Source organism: Trachypithecus francoisi, unplaced genomic scaffold (assembly GCF_009764315.1).
Source record: "Trachypithecus francoisi isolate TF-2019V2 unplaced genomic scaffold, Tfra_2.0 Lachesis_group16, whole genome shotgun sequence".
NCBI lineage: Eukaryota > Metazoa > Chordata > Mammalia > Primates > Cercopithecidae > Trachypithecus > Trachypithecus francoisi.
The window spans coordinates 36,791,141-36,819,067 of NW_022681461.1; the positions used below are offsets into that span (position 1 = coordinate 36,791,141).

Below are 27,927 nucleotides of genomic sequence, written 5' to 3' on the forward strand. Positions count from 1 at the left end.
AACCTGGGTATGTTCTTCTCATGTCAATTGCAGAGGCAGGAGAGCAAGCAAGCCTAGCCAAGTAAGCACATTTCAGTCGTCTATAGGGCTCTGGTTAACATCCTATGGGCAAAAGCCCAGAACCAGGGACTGGAACGGCATTTCAGAGTTTCATGGCAAAGGGTATGAGTGTATCCTGGTTCTGGGTGGAGAGTGAAGACCAAAACAGTAAGGAAAGAGTCACAGCTAAAACCAATTCCCTAGACTGCTTCCTGGCTGGATGCTCATATTCCAGAGTGCCTTGTGGCTCAGCTCTGAGCTGGGGTAGAGCCCACCAGCCTCACTTTTACAGAGAGTGAGCACTCCACATTCTCTACCAGTGTAGTCATATATTTTATCAACTAATCAAGCTTGAATTTTCTATCTCTAGGTTTTGAATGGAACTGACCTGCTCTCTACGTGATATGCCAGGAAAGTAGGCCTGGGTAAGGCATTAAGAGGAATTAATCTAAATAGGATCATTTGTTCTGTACAAGTTTGCCTGTCAGCAAGATTTCTGATTGGCTGCCACAGGGAGAAAATGTGCAGAGGTCTATGTGATCTCAAATACAGCTGTTTTTTATAGTCTCACTTAACAAATGTGCCTGTAACCAAGTACAGCTGTATACGGCCTTAGTAAAATAGTGCTGGCCACAAATGCACTCTGGCTATTGAGAAAGGCACCTTTGTTTCACTGCATTCTGCATAAAGTGGTTATTAGCTCTATGACCAGACAGACCGTTACACCTTTTTCACTTACTGTGTGGCACCTCAATTGTAATTTTAATTTTTTTGGTTACACTAACTGCATGTTTAGTGTATATGTGTAGCATAAAATCAGCTGAAGTCCTTCTAGTATTAAAAAATTGCTAAGCTATGACGATTCTAATGTAACACTAATTGCAAGCCCTTTCTCTGGAGGTTAAGGGATTAGTAAAAATGGCCTGGCATATTTCATAACATTTTAATTCCTTTTTGTGTGTTTGAAATGAGAACAATGTGATCCTTGTCAGTTTACTTTTATTAAAGGACCTTTTTTTTTTTTTTCTTTTAGTTCAACTAGAGAGAAATTGAGAAGCAGCATCCACTGAAGTGTATCACATGGCTTCCCAGAATGTATTACACATTGCTACTGGGTCACAGTACGTGGAAATGTGGAGACCGAGAATACAGAACTGTGTAGGAGTGAGTGGGTCTGCCACCTCTCCCTGTACCCATCCAGTGTGAAACAAGGCCGTTCATGCACATATTACTAGAAATGCCCTGGAGGCCTTATGAATAATCATTGGAGCAGTATCTGCTGCAAGATAACATTGTGCTTTATTTTTGCCTTTAAGTAAAAGGAATCTGAAATGAAACAATCTTCATTTCAGATATAAATCAGCCCCATAAACTTGAAGCTAACCAGAGATCCTGAGGCATTCTCATTACATGAAGTAATTGGTTGGTTGCAAGACTCAATTGTCCTGCAAAGTCTCTGAGAATTCAGATGAGCAGTTATCTGAAGAGTTACACATCCTCTCACCTGACGTGTTATAGCAACACATAGCACTGGCCAGTGGGGAGAATGATTTCTAGTCTCTGGTGAGGCCTGAACTCTCCAGCAAGTGGGCCTATGACTCAGAAACCCCGTGCTTCAGTATCCGAAGGTGGCCGGGGAACTTTGAGATCCCTTTGAGGAAATGAAACTTCATCAAAAGCAACCGATATTAATGATATATTGAGCATCTATTGTGTACATCCAGTTTTGTAGTCTCCTTGGTGACGTTTATCTTATTTAACCTCCCCAAGAAATCAGCAAAATAAGTACCATTACCCTCTTTTATGGAATAAAACTAAAACTCACAGAGGTTGGGTAACTTTGGAATCACTCAACCTTCTCAACGCATGAAGAAAAAATCCTAAATCTGACCCAAACAGGAGACATCGGAGAGGTGAGTCTGAAGCTCAAAAGAAAGGTTAACAGTAGAGAGAGAGATGAATGTGAAGGCATTGTCTTTATTGTTACATGTAAAAGTGTACAGGAAAATTATCTCCTGGCAAAGGAAAAACTATAGGGACAGAAAACAGATCCAGTGGTTGCCAAGGACTGGAGGTGGGGGAAAGGATGACAACAAAGAATATAAGGGAATATTTTGGGGGTGATGGAGATACTCTTTATCTTGATTATGATGGTGGTAACAAGACTGTGTATATTTGTCAAAATTCATAGAACGTAACACTAAAATGGGTGAACTATGTGTAAATCACACTTCAATGAATGTGACTTTTTTTTTCCCATTTTCCGGGATTAGTATTCTTTTTTTGACTTTTTTTTTTTTAAGTAAGTAAAAATCTAGGGGAATGGAAGGCAGGCTACTTAGAAAACATGTCACATGAATAAAGAAATGAGCAAAGATCAGAACCCTAGAGAATGGCTAAACATAATTGGGTAGGAAAAGATGATCCCGGGCGTGGGGGTTGAAAAGCTCAGTGAGAGGGGAAACCCAGGATACTGTGGTTTCCTGGACACAGCAAGGGAAGAGCATGTTTCAAGAAGAAGCAGTGGTCAAAGCAAAAAAAAAAATGTTACAAAATCCAAGTAAGATCATGTAATTGGGAGAAAGGAGTGCAGAACCCCACGCGCAGTCCAGCAACACAGTGCTGGGAGGTGGGGAGGGAAGCCTCGTCCTGGGTCACTTGCTGCCACCAAGTGTGGAGGGGAATCCCAGACTTCCTGTTTGTCTTCACTGACACTGTGGAAGCAGGAGGCCGTGCCTTGTATTTGATAGGGGTAGGAGGAGTATTATCAACATTTTTGTTTTGAGGGATTGCTCCTTTTCCTGTTCTTTGACTAGACAGAACAGACTTTTCCTGGGGCTTTTTTTCTTTTTAAATTGTGTTTGCTTGTTGGTTGTTGCCATTTACAGGATTTTCCAGTTCTAAGTCCAGGATATAGGGGAGATAAAACGAAAACCCAGAGAACTGAACCCTGTTCACACAGATTCCTTAAATCCTAAAGTCCTTGTTAGTCTGCTTTCCTCCTTCAACACTTCGTAGTTCTCTTAGGTTTATTTGTTGTACTGTGTCTAGGATTTTAAATTATACTTAGCCAGGGAGAAACAAGCCCAGAACAAGAAGTCCTCATTTTTTCTTTTTTTGTTTTTCTTTGTTGTTGTTGTTCTGAGATGGAGTCTCGGTCTATTGCCCAGGCTGGAGTGCAGTGGCATGATCTCAGCTCACTACAACCTCTCTGCCTCCTGGGTTCAAGCGATTATCCTGTTTCAGCCCCCCGAGTAGCTGGGACTACAGGCATGCACCACCATGCTTGACTAATTTTTGTATTTTAGTAGAGACAGGGTTTCACCATGTTGGCCAGGCTGGTCTCGAACCCCTGACCTCAACTGATCCGCCTGCTTTAGCCTCCCAAAGTGCTGGGATTACAGGATTGAGCCACTGCGCCTGGCCACTTTTTCTTTTTGATAGGAGAAAATATTTATTTCTGAGGGAAAGGATCTAGATGAAGGGCAGAGATGGAGAATCTAAACAATAATTTCTGGAGAAATCCCAAAGGGAGGGAAAGGGATTAGGAGCAGAGATGGAGTTGCAGGTTTTACACAGGAAAGGGGAGATTTTATTCGGTAAGACCGATTTCTTGATTATAAGAACAGAGAAGACAGATTATAGAATTGTTCCAGGAGGGAGTATCCAGGTGGGTTTGATGTAAGGAAAAGAGTGTGAGAGAATTGAAGATGCCAGAAAGAACAGTTTCTTTCAACTCATTTTTTGGGTTGGATAAGAAAGGTAGTTGATGTCAAGAGGGGACTGAGTGGGAGGAAAGAGAAGAATCTCTAGGGAGTGGAAGGCCGTGGGAGACTGGATCATGGCTCCTAAAGATGTCCATAGCCTCATCCCGGAGCCTGCGAATGTCACCTTACATGGCAAAAACAGACTTTGTAGATGTTACTGAGTTAAAGGCTTGAGACAAGGAGGTTATCCTGGATTATCTGGGTGGGCTCAGTGTGAATCACATTCTTCCTAAGAGGGAAGCAGGAGGGTCAGTGACAAACAAGGCCTTGGGATGGAGGGGATCTGCTTTGAAGATAGAGGAAAGGACCAGAAACAAGGAATGTGGGTGGCTTCTAGAAACTGGAAAGGCAAGGGGACAGTTTGGCCCCAGAAGCCTCTGCACGGAACCAGCCCTGCTGACATGTTGACAGGAGCTCAGTGACACTGATTTCAGACGTCTGGCCTCCGGAACTGTAAGAGTATACATGCGTGTTGTTTTAAGCCACTAAATTTATTCATTATAGCACCAATAGAAAACGAAGACAACTGTGCAGCAGATACAGCAGGAGGGAGACTGAGAGGTCTTTCATCAGGAGGCATGGTCTGAGGGAGGGGCATTGGTTTCAGATTTCTACATTTGAGATTCCAGTGCGGATAGGTCTCAGGCTGTGGCCATAGGACTGCAGTGGAGCTGAAAGTCATTTCACGGTTAACTTTCAACTGTTTAGGTTTTTTTTTTTTAATTGATAATCCATATACCATAAGATTCACCCTTTTAAAATGTAAAATCAAGTGGTTTTTAGTATGTTCACAAGGTCGTACAGCCACCATTGTTAATTCCACAGTTAGCTGCTTAGTTTTCATTGAATAGTATTCATTCTGTCTCCATATATTACAGTATTTTATTTTTTTGTATTTCAGTCAAGGTCTTGCTGTGTTGCCCAGGCTGGAGTATAGTGGGGTGATCTTGGCTCACTGCAACCTCTGCCTCCCAGGCTCAAGTGATCCTCCCACCTCAGTCTCCTAAGTAGGCACATGCCACCACAGCCAGCTAATTTTTGTATTTTTTGTAGAGACGGTTTTGCCATGTTGCCCAGGCCGGTCACAAACTCCTGGGCTCAAGTGATCCACCTACCTTGGCCTCCCAAAGTGTTAGGATTATAAGTGTGAACCACTGTGCCAGGCCTATTACAGCATTTAAAAAAAAAAAAATCATGCAAAGTTAAAAAAAATGTTCAATGTGTTGCTGTCACAGCTCCTGGAGACTAAGGGGCATTAGGTGAATATTTTCATAAGAATATATATTCTTAGGTATGAAGATTTATTTTGAATATATTACTTAGTATACTCACCCATTTGCAAAGGCTATACAGTTGGCCAAATGTGGACTTGCCTTCTGTTGATTGGGCCAGGTGTATGATTGTGCTAGTGGGGGTGGTGAGTCTTTTCAATGGAAGATAGGCTACACAGAGGGAATGCACATGCTGGCCACAGAGCTGCCCTGGGGGACTGTGGGGGAGTTTGATCCTCAGCTCCAGCAGCCTCAGCAACACTGGACACAGACTTCTTGCAGCAGCTCTGGAGAAAGGCAAATCCCTTGGCCCCACACTCAGAAATGGGCCTTTCATACTCCACCTGTAGGAGTCCAGTAAGGTTAACACCTCTCTGTTCACTACACCTGTGTTCTTTCCTGGGTGCAAGGGGACTCCAGAGGGTGCTGTCAGATGGATCCAGTTGTTCATCATATTTCAGATAGAACCCCTTTTTCTTCCCCTCCTAGGTGGGTCTTCCTTTGCTCCCGGGAACATTTTCCTAACTCATAACTCATTTAGAAGCAAAATGATCTGAACTGATATGAAACTGTTTACATTATTCATTCATTTAGTATGAATATTCACACACATCACCTCAAAATATTCACGTGGGGTGTTAGGTAATATATGATATTTGGTAGGCCTTTCTAGAATCTGAACAGTTCTGAATTCACACAAAACAAACCTAGCTCCGAGCGTTTGGGATACGGGATTATGGACCTGCATTCTTATTTTAGGTGTTCTATTCACACCGTGCTCCACAGGCCTGATTTTTCTCCATATTTCCTGCAACACCCTGCACATATCAGATGCTCACCAAGCTTGGTTGAATACCAGACACGTTCCTGATTGAATGCCACTTGGCCAGACTTGTGCTCTCACTGGTGTGATGGTTTATTTTAGGTGTCAACTTGACTGGGTTAAGGGCTAACCAGATAGCTGGTTGAAGCATTATTTCTGGCTGTGTCTGTCAGAGTGTTCCAGAAAAGACTGGCATTTGAATCAGTGAGCTGAGTAATGGTTTGGCTGTGTGCCCACCCAAATCTCATCTTGAGTTGTAGCTCCTATAATTTCCACGTGTAGTGGGAGGGACCTGGTGGGAGGTAATTAAATCATGGGTGTGGGTCTTTCCCATGCTATTCTCCTGACAGTGAATAAGACTCACAAGATCTGATGGTTTATAAAGGGCAGTTCCCCTGCACACACTCTGTCTGCCACCATGTAAAACATACCTTTGCTCCTTCTTTGCCTTCTACCATGATTGTGAGGCCTTAGCCATGTAGAACTGTGAGTCCATTAAACCTCTTTCATTTATAAATTACTGAGTCTCAGGTATGTATTTATTAGCAGCGTGGGAACAAACTAATATACCCCTTACCCAGTGGGAATGGGCATCATCCAATTGGCTAAGGGCTCAGATAGAATGAAAAGGCAGAGGAAAGATGAATTTGCTCTCTCTCTGTTTTCTGGAGTTGGGACACCTAGCTTCTCCTGCTCTTGGACGTCAGAACTGCAGGTACTCTGGCCTTCAGACACCAGGACATGTACCAGTGGCTCCTCAGTTCTCAGTCCTCAAACTCAAACTTGGGCTGAACTATGCTTCTGGTTTCCCTGGTTCTCTGACTTGCAAGCAGCTTATCATGGGACTTAGCCTCCCTACTCACACAATCAATTCCCCTAATAAATCCCCTGTCCTATCTCTCTTTATCTAATCATCTATATCTATGTCTATATCTGTATCTATACCATCTATATCTATCTCTATATACCTTATCGGTTCTGTTTTTATGTAGAACTGTGACTAATACACTGGGCTAGGGGCTGACAGTGAGAGACGGGACTAGCTGGATTTCCTAGGCCAACTAAGAATCCCTAAGCCTAGCTGGGAAGGTGACCACATCCACCTTTAAACACAGGACTTGCAACTTAGCTCACACCTGACCAATCAGGTAGTGAAGAGAGCTCACTAAAATGCTGATTAGGCAAAAACAGGAGGTAAAGAAATAGCCAATCATCTATCGCCTGAGAGCACAGTGGGAGGGACAATGGGATATAAACCCAGACATTCGAGCTGGCAAGGGCTACCCTCTTTGGGTTCCCTCCCTTTGTATGGGAGCTCTGTTTTCACTCTATTACATCTTGCAGCTGCACTCTCTTATGGTCCGTGTTTGTTACAGCTCAAGCTGAGCTTTCACTCACCGTCCACCACTGCTGTTTGCTGCCGCCAAAGACCCACTGCTGACTTCCATCCCTCTGGATCCGGCAGGGTGTCCGCTGTGCTCCTGGTCTAGCGAGGTGCCCATTGCCACTCCCAGTCAGGCTAAAGGCTTGCCATTCTTCCTGCACGGCTAAGTGCCCGGGTTCATTCTAATCGAGCTGAACACTAGTCACTGGGTTCCACGGTTCTCTTCCATGACCCACAGTTTCTAATAGAGCTATACACTCACCACATGGCCCAAGATTCCATTCCTTGGAATCCGTGAGGCCAAGAACCCCAGGTCAGAGAACATGAGGCTTGCCACCATCGTGGAGCGGCCCGCCACCATCATGGGAGCTCTGGGAGCAAGGACCGCCTGGTAACGTGAGCATTTGCCTTAACTTCGGGCACTAGATTGACATCTCCGGGCTAGAAAGTGGCAGTACGGCTGACAGGCACAGGCGCTCTGCCAGGTGAGGTCAGCTGTGAACACAGCAAGGCCCTGAGGCGAGTCATGGCAGTCTGCTGCCATCCTGATGGCTGCCCATAGAAGGGATTAGGTGTGCCAGAGGCTGACAAGGCTGTCTGCCAAGGCAGACTCACACTAGACAGACTCTTTCTTGACTCTAGAGAGCAAACAGGTTCTTTCCTAAGGCTATAAAAATACAGGGTTATGGGCCACCTAGGTAGGGCGAAGCATTTCTTGTTTGCCCTGAAACAAAGAGATTTAGACTCTAGGGGAGGGATCGTCTGAGACCTGAAAGGCTGGAAATTGAAATGTCTGCTCAGCTCATAGAAAGCCCTGCATCAAGGCTTTGAGGCCACCCCCTATGGACTTTCAATGTGTGATTTTACTGTGATATGATTATGCAGCTATTCATTTCGTATTTTTACCCCAAAATCAAAGCCATAATGAGAAAAAAAAGGCCTCCTAATCATTTCTGTGTATTTTGGTGACAAAGGAAATGGCTGCTGCTGATGATAATAAAAAAACTGCTGTTCAAAAACTGGCACTCTTTGTTGCCATTTATAAACGAAGCCTGGTATTGTGGGCTCATTAGCAGCTGAACTTCATTTTGTCAAAGGAAATGGAGTCAAGAGAGATTATGTTTCATCTTTAATATGGCTGTTCAACAACAGTGCCATTATCCTGAGTTTCAGATGAATTTAATTGAACCTTAATGAGCAAAATTAGTTGTTTTATGCAATTAGAATTCCATTTAAATGGGTTAGAAAATGAATAGGATTGTGAATGTGGTTGACTTGATTTTCCTCAAGACTGACTCTCTAGGCTCTTTTTGCCCCTAGGTTTTCTTTCCCCACTGAATAAACTAATATTTTCCTAATTTAAGAAGATTTTTGACTTCCCCAGTTTTCCTACCAGTCTGTAGAAAATGCCTGGGACCTCTAAGAAGGTAGGAGGCAGATGGACGTGGTCAATGGGAACCAGTTACAGAGAACGAAGGTAGAAATGGCCTTCTAGTGCAGTATGTTCAGCCTCCCGAACACCTGATCTCCCTTTCCTTCCTGAAATGAGAAGGTAGATATTGAATCTCATCTAACAAGAGATGAGGAGAGATGAGCTTCAGAGTCAGGCAGATATGGGTACAAATCTTCCCTTTACTACTTATTAAGTTGGCGACTTGGAGTGTATATCTTGACGTTTGAACCTCAGTGTCTCTATTGGTACTATAAGAATAATACTTATTTCTGAAGAGGGGTGAACATTCAGTGAGGGAATGTATATAAAGTATTTAGTATACTGCCCAGCTCAAAAAGTGCATATTGCTACTGTCATTATTGCTGTTCATCATCATCATCATCATCATCATCATCAATCTTGCAACTTCTTGGGACCTTGCCGTACTGAAGACTATACCACTCATTAAGTTAGGCTGGAATTTTTGGTCAAAAATAAGCTTTCCCAAGTATTGTCCTGAACACACCAGTGAAGGAAAGGGATGAGAGGAGAAAGTCAATTTGCTTAGGGCACTAGGAGGGTTGGCCCTCTTTCTGGGGAGAGTAGCAGGAGCTGGTAAATCTTGATATGGAGGAAGGGTATGGTTGTGTGAAATTCCTGCAATGGACACACAAAATCTCATCAGTTCCCTCGTCTGTGATGTGAGAAAGCCAATTCCTATGGAAGTTTCCAGCTCTGAAGGTCTTTCTGACCATGGCTGACTCCCCTGCCTAATGGACCACATTCCAGTGAGCAAACCCTTGCCAAATAATCTTTCTGACTTGCACTGGAATTACTGAAGCTTCCTGCTGAGTGTTCCCTACCATCATCAAGTTGACCCAATGCTCTGGACTGTGGCTTCCAGAGACACAGCAGAGGTGAGAATGAGGATCAATGTGATTTGGCTCAGCTTTAAAGAACACAGCCTTCCCCATGCAGCACAGCATCAACTGCGGTGAGACAAAGGAAAATCAAAGAATTACTTATGTTCACCCACATCACATCAACCTGAAGGTTTAAATGGGTTCTCAGGGAAAAAACAAACCATTAGTTTTGTTTTAACTACAAGATGCTATTGCAATATGTCCAGTCTCCTATTAAATGCTTCCAAATTGTTTCTGAGAGTTCCCATGGGGCATCTCAGATGTGCTCATAAAATCCTCAGTTTCCACATGTGACTGCCATTTTGCTCTATTTCTTCCCCAATGTTACTTCAGAAATGTCAGCTTTCTCAGCTGTCGCTGCCCTCCAGGTGGAGGGAGAGGACCTTTCTTCTCAGCCCTGTTGATGATGCTGAAGTTACCCCACCTTACTCCCAGAAACAAATGTAACAAGGCCGCTGTTAAATGCATACGTTGCAGTGATGTGCTGCTGCACCGCCTGCTGGTTGAAGTGGAGAATTGCAGGTCTGGGACTTCTGCCCCTGTTTCTGTTGAGTTGGTGGTTAACTGAGGCTGATCCCCAAGGGCATTATCCTGTGCCAGCCCTGCACTTCTCTGAAGCAGGATTGATTGTCATCCCACCTTTGTGCCTCTCTCCATGGTCGTGCTTGTTCCAAAACAGTGCAATTTCATGCTTTTAACCTTTCAAGGAGATTTTTTGTGCATGCTGGCTTTTTGGGTTTAGCTTTGTGCAGTCCTTAGTTTCATAAGGGATTATAATGGGCACCAGAGGGCTGAATGTTGGAGGTTCTTAAAAATATGAAGAACAAAAATTACTCATATTCAGTACTGGTGGTCTTATTGTAGAAATAAGAGGATAAAAAATTCAACCGCATACCTGGGCCTTAGGGGCTCTAGGAAGAATCTGGGCCTCATGAACATGACATTGCTGGCAACAGGCAGGTGTTCATGTGACTTGCTTCTCCTATTGGGCCCTCACCCTCAGTTCACTGGCCTTTAACTTTTCTATCATCTGCAGTCACCTCCCTTACCTTCCTTTTGAACACTTTGCTGCCACATGGCCTCCCTGTCAACTTTCAAGTTGGTTTTTTGTTTTGGTTTTTTTAGCTTCTGCTCGCATTGCCACTCAACTGACTCTCTCTTTAAACATTCAAACCAAAAATTATCAGTATGAGGAGGGCGTAGAGTTTTGTCTCTTTTGCTTATTGATCTATCTCTAATACATAAAAGAGTGTCTCTACCACTCAATAATTAATTGATTAATTGATACACCTTGGGGCAAGTTACTTAGGCTCTCTGCACCTTTAGTTTTCTTTACCTTAAAAAGAGATAGTAATAGTAGTTTAACTTATACAGCTGTTATGAGAATTAAATGAATTAATATTTATAAAGCACATAGATTAGTGTCTGGCACAGAGTACATGCAGTAGAAGCATTTATTAAATAAGATTTTTAAAATGTCTAAACATGTGCTCAATAAATATTTGTTAAATAAACTAATTTCTTTAGGAATCAGATTGGCTTGCTTAGTTGGCCTCCTCTATTTGAGACCTCTTTTTTTAAAAAAAATTTTTTTCCTACAAGGTCTTACTCTGTTGCCCAGGCTAGAGTGCAGTGGTATGATCATGGCTCACTGCAGACTGTAGTGATCCACCTGCCTCAGCCTCCCAAGTAGCTGGGATTACAGGTGCATGCCACCATGCTCAGCTAATTTTGACTTTTTATATTTAGTAGAGATGAGGTCTTGCTATGTTGCCCAGGCTAGTGTCGAACTCTTGAGCTCAGGCTATTCTCACTTCAGCATCCCAAAGTGCTGGGATTACAGGCATGAGCAACAGCTGGCTGTTTGAGACTTCCTGTTCCAAGCTACCTCACTTTCTGCTTTAGCCTCCATTGACTACCCTTGGATTGCATTCCCACTCCAGGCCATTTTCTGGACTAGGGGCTTGGGGGTCTTGTGTTAAGAGCAAGGTGACTTATGTGGAAGAGACACCTTAAAAGAGGACTCCGGAAGTGGTAGGTACCCTGGGTGTCTTAGTCTTTTTTTCACACTGATGATAAAGTCATACCTGAGACTGGACAATTTCCAAAAGAAAGAGGTTTAATGGACTCACAGTTCCACATGACCGGGGAAGCCTCACAATCATGGTGGAAGGCAAGGAGGAGCAAGTCACGTCTTACATGGATGGCAGCAGGCAGAGAGAGCTTGTGCAGGAAAACTCTTCCATATAAAACCATCAGATCTCATGAGACTTATTCACCATCATGAGAACAGTGTGGGAAAGACCCATCCCCATGATTCAATTACCTCCCACCAGGTCCCTGCCACAACACATGGGAATTCAAGATGAGATTTGGGTAGGAACACAGCCAGACCATATCACTGGGACACACCTTGGGGTTCAAGGGTAAGGACATTACAGAATATGCAAAATCATCCCTCTTCTCCAATGGCTGAGTTACTGTGTATAAGCTCAGGCACCAGCCCCTGCCTTAGGGCAGTTCTTTCCTGGAGGTTTTCTGTATCCCTTGCTAAGTTACTATGGTGGTTGTTCCCATCGGTTCTCTGAATAGGCTCAGTCTTCTCATACTCTCATTGGTAAATGAAGCATTAAGACTCTTGTTGTTCAGCCCTCTTTCTCTCTGTCATTCTTTGACCACCTTCAGCTCAGGGACCTTCAGGTTCTAGAAAATTGGCTTCCTCCACTGTGTACCATGAGGCCTTCATACATAGTTACTGGCATTTAGATGCCGAGGTGCTCCGTCTCTGACCTAAAGATATTTGGATTTTGTATTTCCCAGCTAGGGGACCACCTGAGAGTCTGGGATAACATTTTTGTGGCCACCAATCAGAGACTGAGCAGAGTGCTTTCTTATTCTTCCCTCTGGCTCCTTAGAGAACTAGGTTCCATAAGAGGTCCTAAGTTATTAGGGAGGAAGTGTTTCACTTTAGTATTTTCAGGAAGTTGAGTCCCTGATGTCTTACAAGCTAAAGTGGAGCAGCCGAGGGAGCTGGCAAGAGAGTCTCCATTGTGTGAGTGGGCAGGGCCGGGTAATGAGGGCAGAAGTGAGGTCCGACGAGGTCCTTGGGAAGGAGTGGAAGAGATGAAGTTGTTAGCTTAGACTGTGGCAGGCTGGGATGGCTGCTGTCTGAAAGGTTAAATAGTCACATTCTGGGAACTGTCATTCACTTACCCAGGCCTTGAAGCCTACGGGACCCTCCAGACCACTTCCAGTCCTTTTAGGGGGCCAGTTTTCAATCAAGCTACATTCCAATATCACCTAGAAAGCTATTTAAAAATAGATATCATTGGCCGGGAGCGGTGGCTCACACCTGCAATCCCAGCAATTTGGGAGGCCGAGGTGGGTGGATCACCTGAGGTCAGGAGTTCGAGACCAGCCTGACTGATATGGTGAAACCCTGTCTCTACTAAAAATACAAAATTAGCTGGGCATAGTGGTGCATGCCTATAATCCCAGCTACTCAGGAGGCCGAGGCAGGAGAATTGCTTGAACCTTGGAGGCAGAGGTTGCAATGAGCCGAGATTGTGCCATTGCAGTCCAGCCTGGGCAACAAGAGCAAAACTCCATCTCAAAAAACAAAAAAAAAATCTAAAAACAAAATAGATATTCTTGGTCTGCACTTCAGATCTTATAAATCAGAATCTCTTAGAGTTGGAGTCCAGAGATTTTTTTAAACTATTTTTTTATTGTTATTATACTTTACATGTGCACAACGTGCAGGTTTGTTACATATATATATACATGTGCCATGTTGGTGTGCTGCACCTGTTAACTCGTCATTTACATTAAGTATATCTCCTAATGCTATCCCTGCCCCCCTCCCCCCGCCCATGACAGGCCCTGGTGTGAGACATTCCCCACCCTGTGTCCAAGCGTTCTGGAGTCCAGAGATCTTACGATTCTTTAATCTTCCACAGATGGTCCAAATACTGTCATGAGCCAATGTGGGCACTCTGTGGAAAATGAATCCAAAACCACTTTGATTGCCATTCTGAGTGGTTTATAAAAATATAAATATTGCCTTTGCAGAAAGCATGGATGGAAGGAAAGGCACCAACCTTGGCATTCAAGACTTAGGTTTGAGCCTTGTCTCTGCCACTAAGTTGGATAAATGAGTCAACCTCTTTGAGCTTCAGGTTTCTCATCTGTAAGTGGGATAGCAATGCCTACCCTGTCTACTACATAGACATTTCATTTCAAGGACCAATGAAAATGAATAGGAAAAAGTGCTTTGAGAACTGAAAATATTACTCAAATATATAACATAAAACTCTAAGGAGAGTAATCTTTTTATTAAAAAAAACTCTAAGGAGAGTAGTCCTATTAGTGTTCTATTGATAGATTTGTAAAGAATCCAATGAAACAGTTAACCTGGTGTGAATGTCTCCTTTGATTCTGCCCCATGTAAAAAAAAGTGCATGAGTGAGATAAGTTTATTTAAACTGTATGCGTTTGTTTGATCGCACCCTCGAGAAACAATCACTGGACTCCCAGATGAAGATGGAAGAAATAAATACATCCATTTACCTCTGTCTCCACCCTAAAGCTTCATTAAAATTATAGTGAAGTGATTATTTAAAAGGCATAAAAACACAATGACATAGAAATGTGAGAGAATGCACAATGAAATGTAGAAGATGAATTTGCATATAGAGGCAAAATTACTTCCAACCTTGAATTCTATATCCAGCCAAACTATCAATTTAGCTTAAGGCAGAAAGATATTTTTGCATTTATAAATACTTAAGTAATTTACCTCTCATGTGCCCTTTCTCAGAAAGTTACCAGTGAATGTGCTATTCTGAAATAATAAATAAACCAAAAATAGAAAGACATGATTTGCTAGTTATTCTTAGTTTGCTTCTTCAGTTCTAGTCTCTATCCTTCTCTTTGCTTCAGGAGACTGATGTCTATGGACTACATTATCTGAGCTCCCTTGCGTGTGGATTTACCATTGGGTTTGACCAATAGAGATGTGGGCAGGAGATCAGCAGGAAGAAACTAAGGTTGTAATATTTATCGCTCATGTTCATCCCTTCTGAACTTCAGTTTGGCAGAGGATGCATCCTACCTGGGACCATGACTCCCACTGGGTGACCCCTTTCCCATAGATACATCTCTTATCAGGTTCAGATAACAGTTTTCTCCTTTGGCTAGTAGGGCTTTTTACTGCTGCTGTGTAGTGGACTTAGAGATCAACCAGTCCATATTCAAACAGGTCAAAATGTTTTGGGAGAGGTTTCATCTAGAAGAGGAAAGCAATAGAATACTTAAACTGTCCTTGAAGGTATGAAGAGAGAGACACAACTGGAGGGCAGACTTGAGGTTAAATTAGTGATCAGAACATAAAAGCAAGCAAATGAAAAAACAAACAATGAAGATATTAAAAGATGTTAAATTCAGGAAAGACGGAATGTGCTGGAAAGGAAAAGAAATTGTAGTATACTACATGGCTCAGCTATAGCACTTATGTAATCATAATAACATAAACAAATATTACTTGAATCAAAGTTTCTATATGACTTACTGAGAATAGGGGGAGGTGAGAAGTGGTGTGATGGTGGCAAACGGGATTTACATCCTCATGTTCCATAGTGGGAAGTCAGTGAGTACTTCTTAAAATGAAAAGCCAAGAAATAGCTGAATATAAATAGAAATAATCTCTATGAAAATTACTTAAAGTAACACTAAAAGAATCAACTAAAATAGGTGAAAAATAGTGTCTACATTATGGTCATGTATATATTTGATAAAAATAAGACCAGTTTTTCTTTAAAAAGGGGGAAAGGGAACTAACTTTTCAATTCTTTCTTTTTACTCCCATCTCAAATATTAGGACTCCCTAAATTCCCAAGCTGCATTCCAGAAAAATAGAACACAAGACAAAAAGGTCTAGGAATAAGGAGGTATAGAGGATGGGAAGGCTTTGTGTGTGTACCATCCTCCTGGGATGACTAAAGACCCACCAGTGACAGACAGGGGTAGCAGGTTGAACCCATACCCTAGGTGGAATAATCAAAAGACCCAAGCAGAACAGGCTGAATTGTTCTAGAAATCTAGAAATCTAAAGGAAGGAGCATAAGAATTGAACAATAAGCTAAGTTTCTTTAACAAGGCCTTCTTTAGATGCCAAGCTCTTGGCAGCTAAAAACCAAAACTGGGGCATGAACTGTTACATAATCCTCATGATCAGAAGAGAATTATGGAACATTTCTCAGGGGAGAAGGAAGAGCTTTTCTGAGCAGTAGATTCTCAAAGAAATGTCTCACATGGGTGGCTTTTATAGCAGACATTCGATGGTCTAGATGACAGGGCTCTCAATGATTTTGCTACAGCAAGTATAAGGGTGGGTTTCCTGTGGTTTCCTTTGATGAAAGCCCAAGGCAGAGAGCTTTGCAGGGTTTAACGTTGACAGCCAGTAGCCTGCATGGGGGGCATGATCAGAGAAGTGCCCAAGGATGTCTGGCTAATATCAAAGATAGAGAATATGTTTTTAAAATCTGAGAAACATGAAGACTTGTGTGAACAGCAAAATGAAGCAGATATTGGGAGCAATTTTAAAGCTACACAAAGCAGAAAAGTTGAGAGGAAGATTCTATGAATATGAGAATAACTGGAATGTCTCAAGGCTGCCAGGAGGGCAATTGATCTAAGGTTCAGACAGACAGAGCTCCACTTCCCCAGGGACTAAGAAGGGATGGAGAGCCACAGGTTTCTTAGAACTAGCCACTGAAGGCAGCATGAGGCTGCTGTCTTGGGAATGGAGCGTGGTGGCTGGAGCCTTCTGGGTCTGGTGAATAATAAGCAAGGTGGCTTAATTGTGCCCCATGTCCCTTCTCAGTGTATTGTTACATCCAGAGCATTCTAAACTTGGCATAAAGTCCTTATGCCTTTGATTTACTTGCACTTCAAAGGGGGACTTGAGAAAATACAGAGCATTCCATTCTGGAGTCACAAACCTTAAAAGTGTTGTGGAAGCTAAGAGGAGGTTAAGTTTTATTCCAGTTTGGAGGTTAGGGAGACTTCCTGGAGAAGAGGGCTTTTTTAAAAAAGAAATTTTTAATTTTAATTTAATTTTATTTATTTTTGAGACAGAGTCTCACTCTGTTGCCCAAGTTGGAGTGCAGTGGTGTGATCTCAGCTCACTGCAACCTCCTCTTCCCAGGTTCAAGTGATTCTCCTGCCTCAGCCCCTCGAGTAGCAGGGATTACAGGCATGCACCACCACGCCTGGGTAATTTTTGTATTTTTAGTAGAGATGGGTTTTCACTATGTTGCCTAGGCCAGGAGTTCAAGTGATCTACCCACCTTGGCTTCCCAAAGTGCTGGAATTATAGGTGTGAGCCACTGCGCCCAGGCAAAAATGGCTTTTTATTTTAGGTTTGAGTGATCGAGAGGATGTTGACACTGGTGACAGCATAGTCAGCATAATTAGCCCACAAGGACTCAGGGACAGGAACAATTGGAGTAGGGGCAGTGATTGGGTGTGGCCAGAATGTCAGGGGTTTGAAGGAAGTGGATACAAATGAAGATTGAAGCTAAGACCAGAACATGCTTTGGAGGGTCTTGGATGCCAGGCCAGAAGAGCAGCAGGGCATCCAGTGGCTGGTGCCAGCTCTCCTTGGCAGTGGTAGGGTTATGGATCTGAAAGTGGGGTGTACTGGTGGTATATGTGTGTTAGGAATGCTACTTCTCTCTCCTATCCATTGCTTGAATATCATTTCTAATGTACAGACCAGCCAGACTGGAATCTCCTTGACAACTGCTAACATTACTTGAACTCATACTATGAGTGCGGGCATTGTGCTGGGTGCCTTACATTTCTTATTCCCCAATCAATTAAGTAAGTACTATTTTTTTTTTTTTTTTTTTTTTTGAGACGGAGTCTTGCTCTGTCACCCAGGCTGGAGTGCGGTGGCCAGATCTCAGCTCACTGCAAACTCCGCCTCCCGGGTTCACGCCGTTCTCCTGCCTCAGCCTCCCGAGTAGCTGGGACTACAGGCGCCGCCACCTTGCCCGGCTAATTGTTTGTATTTTTAGTAGAGACGGGGTTTCACCGTGTTAGCCAGGATGGTCTCGATCTCCTGACCTCGTGATCCACCCATCTCGGCCTACCAAAGTGCTGGGATTACAGGCTTGAGCCACCGCGCCTGGCCAATAAGTACTATTTTATTATAATTTTATGCCAAGTGAAGCCTGGTAAAAAGTGGATGTTTTCATCAAAGCTACATAGCTGGTAATGGTGGAACTGAGTTCAGTCCCAAGCCCCATACTCCTGTTCATTACCCCTTGGTTCCTCCATGAATGAGTCCTTCTTTTATAGCCTTGCTGATCCCAGGGATTAGTGCAGAGCAGGTGCTCAAATGATTCCTCTTGGCTTCCTGACTGCTGCCAAGACATCTCCAGAGTAGGACGCTAGGAAGATCAGCCTGGCTTAGGTAGAGGGGGCTACTTCCCTGGAGACAGACTGGGGCTCAGCTGCTGGGGTAGTAGTGACTCCTGTCTCCCAACCTGCTTGCTTTGGCCTTCCTAAGCTCAGGGAACTCTCCTACATGCCCTTGATGTCCTGCTCCTGGGGACAGGGCCCAGAAGGGCAGATTGGTGGCTTCCTGCCTCCTGGTGCATCTGTGGAAAGCGCCTCTATCCCTGCTCTTGGCTTTCAGACATCTAGAGCATGGGCTAGGCCTTACTAGTGCATTTCCTTCTCTCTCCCCCTCGGCCCAGGGTCTCTAGCTTGCAGATTTGCTAGTGCACTTTACCCCTTGAGAAGAGCTACTCTTGAGCACTGTGACCTCTGTAGCCCCCAAGTTAGTGCCTGCCAAAGTGTCTAGCATGGCCAAAAGTGTCTATCATTTGAGACAATAACCATGAGATGTTCTGCTGTCAGTTCCTGGGTCGAGGTAGGGGTGAAAGGAAATGATGTGGACTCCTTGTGTTAATTGCTACTCAGCCACAGGAAGCCTGGCCACAGGACCACCCTTACCAGTCAGAGAATAGGCAATTAGGCAAGTTTCTGTCCACCTCCTATCATGGTGTCTAAAATACCTTTACTAGAAACCTGTACTTTTTGCCTATTTTATCCTATTAAAATGCAGATGCTCCTGGCAAGACTATATTATAAGTGCCTATTACTTTACTTTTCAGCTAGGAATATTTGAGTGAGGTAATTATGAAAAACCCAGAGTAATATATTTAAGCAGATGAGATGGAGAAGGGTTGGAGCTTCTAGGCAACTAACAACAACAGGAATGGAAGAAAGACATGTATTAGGGAATTTTGAGGCACTAGGGACAGCTCTACATAACCATGTCAGTAAGGACAGGTTCTAAAATTTAAATAAAACAAAATAAACTCATCCAAAAAAGTTATCAAGCCAGGAATAGGTAGGAAATCCATCCATGCATCCATGCATCCATCCATCCATGTATCCATCCATCCATGCATCCATCCATGCATCTATCCATGCATCTATCCATTCATCCATCTATCCATCCATCCATCCATTTATCCATCCTTCAAACGTGTACCTACTTTATGCCAGGTACTGGGCCAGGTACAGGAGGAATTACTTAGATAATTTAGACATAATCCCTTCCCTCAAGTAGCTTCTAGTCTGATGAAGTTAGGGGAGAAAATATGTGATATATGTGAAAATGACCTCCAAACAAGATAGTAAGTGTTAAGGCTCATGAGACAGGGACAGATAAACTGCTGTAGGATTTTTGAGGTGGGCAAGCCCAATAACACTGGGTGAATCTTCCTGGAGGAGGTGGCATATAAGCCAGAACTTGAAGAGTGAGTAGAACAAAATTTGGAGCTAAGGAAGGGCACTGGACATAGAAAGGGCAGAAGGAAAGGAAAGGAGCAGAAGATTGCAGGATACACTGGAACTGCAACTAGGAAGTGGCCTTTGTGGCTTCACAGAGTATAGGAAGGAGACATTGGAGATAAAGCTGGAAGGGCCTACCCTGGACTCTAAGAAGCCCTGAGGCCTTGGCTCAGGGTGGACTCCCAGGAGGGAGTTGCCTTGCTATGCTTGGAAAGCCTGGGAAGGCTGTGAAGTGATGGAGAGCAGGGCTTTGTGAAACACGGAGCGCAGTGGAAAGTGGGGAGGAAAGGGTGCTTTAGTGTTAGACAGATCTGAGTGGGATTCTCAGCTTTTTTTTTTAATTTTATTTTTTGCTGGGAAATTTAGAGCATGCTATTTAGTTTTTTGTGCTTTCAGTTTTTCTCTCTCTAAAAATATTTTTTTAAAAGAAAACATTTAATATAATTAGATCTAGAATATTCTCAAACTCCAAGGCTAGAGACTATGGCCCCATGACAGTTTACAGATTTTTTTTTTTTAGCTCTTTTAAGTTGCAAAGCAGGAAGAAGCAGTGTCTATTTCAACTCTCCTATGCCCTACCCAGCACAGAGTGGGCACATGCCTCTGGCTGGTAGAGGCTGAGGTTGGAACAAGTGGCATGATTAGCAGGGGATCAAGTGATTCTTCCCGTCTGTGCTCTGCATCTTGAGTGTAGAGCAGGGTTCCAACCTTAGAGGGGGGATTAAGCTTGGACAGGGGCAGCCCCACATCACTAGCTCAGGATGACTTCTGCAAGAAGCACAGAGTCAGGGTACCAGAGTCCAAGAGCCTGGCTTTTCATTCTGTGTATCAGTGAACAACTAAAAACAACCAAAATGTCCAATAAGAGGAAATGGATTAAATAAATTATGGAAGACGCATGCTCTGAAATACTGTGAGACCATATGGTATTCATCTAATTTTATTTATGAAGTAATATTATCATAAGATAGCCAATAAAAAGTAGACATTAAGGTAATATATATAGTATATGCCCATTACACATATTTATATGTTCCCTTTTATTATAATTAATAAGTGACCATTATTCTAGCAAAGACATATTGCTCAACTTGTATACAAGACTCTACTCATTCTGCCTCCTCTTAGGGCACGGACCCATCATAGTCACATCCCCCTTCTCTTCTGGATAGTTACCACCACCTTAAAAACTTGTCATAATATGACTTGTTCAAAAAACTAAAATGAAATATGAAAATTCCCTTGACTCCCATCTCCTACAAGTTACATGTCACCTTTTCTTCCCTTCACAGCAAAACTTTTGGAAATATTTATTTTTGCCTCTATTTCCTTCCTGTACATTTTCTCCTAAACTTACTTCGATTGTGTTTTTCTTCCTACTATTCCATTCAAACTGCTCTTGTGAAGTCATCAATGCCAAACTTGGGTCAACATCGCCCATTAGATGGTCAGTTTCTACCCCCGTACTTAATCTTCCAGCAGCCTTTGTTATAGCTAATCATTCTCTCCTGCTTATAACCCTTCCTTTGTTTGGCTTACGGGACATCAAACCCTTCTGCTTTTCCTCTTGCTTCTTTGGCTGTCCTTTCTTAGATGATTTTGCTGGATTCTCCTCATTTCCTTTACTTTTTCTTGTAGCTTTGCTCCAGGACTCAGTCGTCAGACCTCTTCTCTTTTTTATACTCTCTGTAGGAGATCTTATCTGGCCCATGGATTTAAACACCTATACAGTGCAAATTCCAAAACACTATCTCCAGTCTCAACACATCTCTGCTTGGCTGCTTAACAGGCATCTCACATTTAAGTTCCCCAGATGGAATTTTTTGTTTTTCCCAGACATGCCCCTTCTGTGCTCCAAGTCTCATGACATCCCCCTGTCCATGTGGGTCACTCCGACTTCCCTGTTTCTCTCACATCCTGCAGTGATGCATTGGCAATTTTGCTGATACTACCTGAGATCTGCTGTTAGCAACACCCTAGAACATTTCCTACTTCTTATCACTCCACAGCTCTCAGCCTAGTTTAAGCTACCAGTATCACTCTCTGATTCTACCTGACCTCTCTACCTCCCCACTGTGTTCTCTAGACAGCAGCCAGACTCATCCTGAAGGCGTTCATCTCTGCTTACAACTCACCGGTGACTTCCAACACACAAAATAAATTCCAAAGTTTTTACCATGTCCACGAGGCCCTATGATCTGGCCCCCACTACCTCTCTGATCCCACCCTTTTCCTCTCACTCACTGCCCTCAACCCCCACCAGCCCCTTTGCTGTTCCCCAATCATGCCCAGAACATCCTTGCCTTAGGGTTTTTGCGTTTGCTATTTCCTCACCTGAAAGTCTCTTCTCTCAGATTCCTCTGAGTTTGCTCTCTCACTTTCTTAAGATAACTCTCGAATATTCCCTAATCAAAGAGGTATTTTCCAATCTCCTATTCATAAAATAATATTTATCCTTATTCTGCTTTATGTCTCATATAATTACCCATCATGTGTGATATAGATTGTGCACTGCCCAATTCCTGGGGATGTCATTCACTTTAACTTAGTGTGATTGGCTCCCCCTGGAGTTCTTCAGTGCACAACTGTGTAGCCAGACCTGATAACATACATTATAATACAAATTTGTTTGGTTATTTGCTTATTTTCTCTCTCTCTTTCTCTCCCTTTCTTTCTTTCCTTCCTTCCTTCCTTCCTTCCTTCCTTCCTTCCTTCCTTCCTTCCTTCCTTCCTTCCTTTCTTCTGACAGAGTCTTGCTCTGTCACCCAAGCTGTAGTGCAGTGGCATGATCACAGCTCACTGCAGCCTCTGCCTCCTGGGTTCAAGTGATTCTCCCACCTGAGCCTCCCAAGTAGCTGGGACTACATGCACCCACCACCATGACCGGCTAATTTTTGTATTTTTAGAAGAGATGGGGTTTTGCCATGTTGGTCAGGCTGGTCTTGAATTTCTAACCTCAAGTGATCCTCCCACCTCGACCTCCCAAAGTGCTGGGATTACAGGCATAAGCCCCCATGCCCAGCCTGGCCTATTTGCTTATTTTCTGACTCCTCCACTAGAACGTAAGCTCTTCAAGGTCAGGACAAGGTCAGGACTAGTCCAGCCTGTAGAGCAGTACCCACAACATAGTATATATTCAAAAATTATTTGACATATGAATGAATATGTGCTTGATATATGTGTATTTCTATGTGGATGCATAGAGGAAAAGGTCTAAAAAGAAATACCCAAATGTTGATGGTGATTATATCTGAGCAATGGAATTACATGTGATTCTTCACGGTCTTCTTTATTCTTTCCTTTAGGCATGGATATTTTAATAAAATGAATATATTATTTTCACAGAGACAAAAGTATTTTGGAGTCAGATAAACCTGAGTTTGAATTCTGGCTCTACTCATTGTGTAACCTTGGGCAAACTTATTACCATCTCTGTCTCTCTTTAAAATGGAGATTCTATCTAGTTCACTGGACTGTTGTGAGGCTTAAATAAATATGTATGTCAAAATTTGACATGGCACCTGTCTGAGAGCCAGCCTTCAGTAAATAGTACCTCTTCTCCTCTTACTTATTATATTTTTATTATTTATATTTTATTATTTTATTTTTATTATCACTGACACGTAAATAAAGGCCCCCAAGCCTTGAGGATGAACCTCATGTTTATCCCCCGATATCCTTCCCTGATGGAGAAGGGAATTGCTAGGCTGGCCCAATGCCCAGGACAGTGCAGGGTAGTGAGTTAGTGAAGGAGAAACCATCACACCTCAAGGGAGACCCCATCATTAATACAATCTAAGATCTTGAAGACACCTGAATCCCTGTATGTTTGCTTGTGGATTGTGGCTGGATGGGTAGGAAGAGGAGGGAGGTATCCTGTTCTTTACTTTTCACTGGGTCTGGAAATGGAGAAAACCCAGGTAAAAGAATGACTGGGGCCACCGGGGACAAATGAAACTGGATCTTTTGGGTCTGCTGGAAGGAAGAAAAGCTGAAGGGAACCTGTCAGAAGCCCAATATGCCCAACTGGGCCAAGTGCCCAGGGCCAGGAGAACATCCTTACCTTGAGCCAGAGACCTGGGAGGCAGTGGAACAGGATGAGGCGCCAATCTCATCATGCCATCCTTTAGCTCAAACAGCAGAGGACAGATTGGCTAGTCATAGATTTATGGTGACATTTATCTTGGTCAGATGTTCATGTCCATCACAATGATGTACTTCATTGCTCACCTGCTGGCTTCCCAGAGAGCCCACCAAGGAATGTCTCAGCCAAAATGGCTCAATTATCAATCCTGGCAATACTTCTGGCTTGAATCCTGCTACCTTCTCACCATGGAAGGCTCAGTAATATTAATTTAGAGTGAAATCTGAAGGTCCTACTTCCCCTCTCTTGTTTAAAACTAGAACAATGGTTGGGCACAGTGGCTCATGCATGTAATCCCAGTGCTTTGGGAGGCTGAGGTGGGAGGACTGCTTGAGCCCAGGAGTTCTAGGCCAGCCTAAGCAACAGACCCCCATCTCCATAAAAAATACCAAAATTAGTTGTGTGTGGTGACATGTACCTGTATTCCTAGCTTCTTGGGAGGCTGAGGTGGGAGGATCACTCGAGCCCAGGAGTTGGAAGCTGCAGTGAGCTGTGATTGCACTACTGTACTCCAGCCTGAACTACAGAGAAGACCTTTCTCTAAAAAATAAGTAAATAAGTAGGTAAACAATTAAATGAAACTGGAGCAAGCCTCAAGCAGGCAGCTCCCTTCCCCCATCCTCTGGTCTATCCTTATTCCTGTAGGATTTCCAGAGGCATTCCAAACAGAAAACATTCCTAGCCCTCCAACATGAGAGTAGCAAAAAGAAGGAAAAAGACGGTCAATGGCCAAAGGTCTTTCATTAGTCAAGAGTCTTCAAACCCAAAAGATTATTCTTCCCAAACTTTGAACCCCAAATGTCTCTCCTTAGGAATAATTAAAGGCAGATAAAGAGATATTTGTTTCTGGTTCACCTATAGGCACTCCCAGGCATTCTGTCCCTTAGCTTTTTGAATTCTCTTCCTGAAGAAAAGGCAAGAGGATCAAAGAAATGAGTTTGCCTGTCATTAGCCTCCAAGCCATATGTACCAGAAATGTCCATCATGGTGTCTGTCATATCCATGCCTTTTCTAAAAGAAATTTCCCTGACCTTAGCACCAGGTTTCAACCCAGCATTAATGCTCCCACCCCGCAACAGCTGGTAGCCCAGGAGTGGGGACCTGATTCAAGGGCAGTGGAAACATTGGCCCATGAGGTGGTGTTGTATAAAAGAAACTCTGCCCCAACTGAAAAGAGCAGGGCAGTGATGTTTGTGTCCTCAGGAATTTGAAGTGGAGACGATCTGAGGCTGAAAGTATGTATCTCCTAAGACAAGAGGGCTCATTCACCAGCTGTGGTTGGGATAAACCAAAATTGTGAGAAAGTAAAAAGCATGACATGGAGAAGACATACATATTAAAGGTGTTGAGGCAGTTACTGGCAGCTTGGAAGAAGAACAGACACAGATAGAAGCCAATGGTATTACTGAAGATTAGTTGTCCCTGGTAGAACTTCTTCTGGATTTGATTGTTTCATAGTCATAACTTCGAGCAACTCCATAAACTGACTCACAGTACAGCGACTGAAGCTAGTTTTCCAAGCCCTTTTTTTTTTCTTTTCCATAGCACATAAAATAAGTAGTGTCAGTGTCACTGTGGGGCCTCAATCTTCCAGCAGACATCACCAGCACATTCTTACTATTGACAATCAGTCTTGGCAAGCTTGCTCGTCTCCAACCATCCATAAAGCTGTTTTCCACTGGGCTTCTTTAAGGCCCACATGACGATGACATGAGAAGTAGTTTCCATTTTCCCTGGTTTGGCTCCATGAACACATTTAGTATATATTGAGCCACAGCTGTACAATTAGACAGGTACATTCTCCTCCCCTTGTGTGCTCCCATGTTCCCCCAGGGTGAAGCCCCAGTGGATTCACAGCCTGGTCAAGCACATTTTACATTTGGTAATAGAGCCCCTGGGGATTATGTGTGAAAGGATGCAGCAGAGATCGAATTTCTTAAGACTCTTTGCTTTATATTGCATCTTGATTTTTGCCTTAGCTCCTCTAGTTTTTGCCTTTAATTATGTCCGTAGAATAAGCCTAGAAGTTGCAACCAAGAAGATCAAGAGGGTAATTGAAAGTCATTTTATTACGTGGAAGAGGCTTAACTTTAATAGGGAGTAGATAAAAAGATTGTAAGAGTCTCTACAGTTCAAAGGTTTTCAAGAGTACACATAAAAACAATTTATATTCTTTGAAATCCAAAAAAATGTAAAATTCAATCAATTAATATAGTAGTGTAGGTAAGTATGGCTAATTTGCCTAGAGTGATGAAAGAATTCGGAAACAGTCCCTACTGTAGACACATGGGGATTCACGTGTTCCATCCGTGTTGTGACAAAAATTCTGTCATCATCCCACAAGGAGTCTCTTTGGTAGTTAATAAATCATTGTAAGAGGGGATGGTAAATACAAAAATATTTGGGAAGATATCCCAAAATTGTTTGGGATTATATAAATTAGCATCTTTCACCTCAGATTTAGAATTGAGTAGAATTTTTTAAGAAAACCAAATGTAAATTATGTTTTTGCATTAAGGAATCTGTACATGTTTAATATTTTATCATTTCTAAAACATAAAATAATTTTAGCCTGTTAGAATAAAGGCTGGTGTAGTAACTTTAATTTCATATGCACACTTCAGTAATTATTTAAGCTTGTTATTTAAGTTGAAGTCAGTTTATAAATAGTATTGGAGCATGTAAAAATATTAAGATTTGCTAAACTTATAACTTTAATTCATAGCTTTAAGGGTTAAGTATTAGTTTTATACGCTAAATCAAAAAATTGGTGTAGAAAAAGGCTATAGGTTGGTAATGATGATGGATTTGACACCCATATAACTCTCCTCCCTCTTAAAATCCTACTAAAGTTATAGCAAAGGAATTATCTTTTTTAAAGGATAATTGAAATCCATAAGGATGGGAAGAAAAGGCAAAAAGACAATGGCAATACATTTTGGAAGCTGAAAAGCAGAATGACTGTTAACTTACTTTAGCAGATGCAAGAGACCTGAATCTTAATCCTGAAATGGAGAAAGCCAAGAATATCCTGATCTAAACCACAGAGCCCTCAAACGGCTCAGAACAACACACAAGTTTTTGGGAAGCTACTGGCGGATGTGTGTCATCAAAACAAGCGAATCAGCAGTCCTCTCTCTAAGAAGAAACAACTGGAAATGCTGGGTTCTTGAATTCTGATTTTCTTTTAGGGTGAGGAAGTGGGTCACTCAGCTCTACTTTATAATATTGGGCTTCTGAGATTGATTAGTATTTAAATGAGCAGAGATACTTCTAAAGTGTTCTATTATATAAATTATACAGGGATAAGAAAATGGGAGGTTAGCACAGACAGCGTGAACCCCTAGGGTGAGGGTGAAGGGAGATGTCTGGTACATAGCCCAGCCCCGGGCAGGGAGGATGAACATCCAGACCCAAGCACTGAGGCACAGGAGGTAGGCAGGCTGCAGATTGTCATCACCACATCATTGGCTGCCATACCTTCTTCTTCTTCTTTTTAATAAACTTCATTTTAAGAGTAGTTTTACATTCATAGTAAAATTGAATGGAAGATACAGAGGTTTTCCATATACCCTTTGCCCCAACACATGCATAGCGTCCTCAATTATCCACATCCCTCACCTCAGGGGTATGTTTGTTCCAATTGATTAATCTTCATTGACACATCATGATCACCTAAAGTCCATACTTTACATTAGCGTTTACTTTTGGTACATCTAAATTCTTCAGGTTTGTATAAAAGTATAACGACATGTCCATCATTACAGTAACATACAGAGTAGTCTCACTGCCCTGAAAGTTCTCTGTGTTCTGTTTGTCCCTCCCTCCCCCTTAACCCTATGGCAATCACTGATCTTTTTACTGTCTCCATAGTTTTGCCTTTTCCAAAATATCATACATATGAAATCATACAGTATGTAGCCTTTTCAGATTGGCTTCTTTCATTCATTAATATGCATCTAAGGTTCTTCTGTGTATTTCATGGCTTGATAGCTTATTTCTTTTTAGTGCCAAATAATATTCCATTGTCTGGATGTACCACAGTTCATTTATCTCCTCACCTACTGAAGGACATCTTGGTTGCTTTCAAGTTTTGGCAATTATGAATAAAGCAGCTATAAACATCCATGCGCAGGTTTTTGTGTGAATATAAGTTTTTAACTACCTCGAGTAAATACCAAGGATCATGATTGCTAGGTCATATAGTAAAAGTACGTTTAGTTTTCTAAGAAACTTGAAAGGAAGGACAGCTGTTGAATTAGCCCACAACTGAG

At 42.6% G+C, this 27,927-nt stretch overlaps 1 long non-coding RNA gene across 1 annotated transcript; it reads left to right on the plus strand.

The window, feature by feature from the left end:
* Positions 1 to 27,831, plus strand: LOC117098568. The gene is made up of 3 exons (XR_004443470.1): positions 1 to 464; positions 1,073 to 1,952; positions 26,632 to 27,831. It is a non-coding gene; the product is annotated as an uncharacterized LOC117098568 (long non-coding RNA).
* Positions 27,832 to 27,927: the final 96 nt, after the last annotated feature.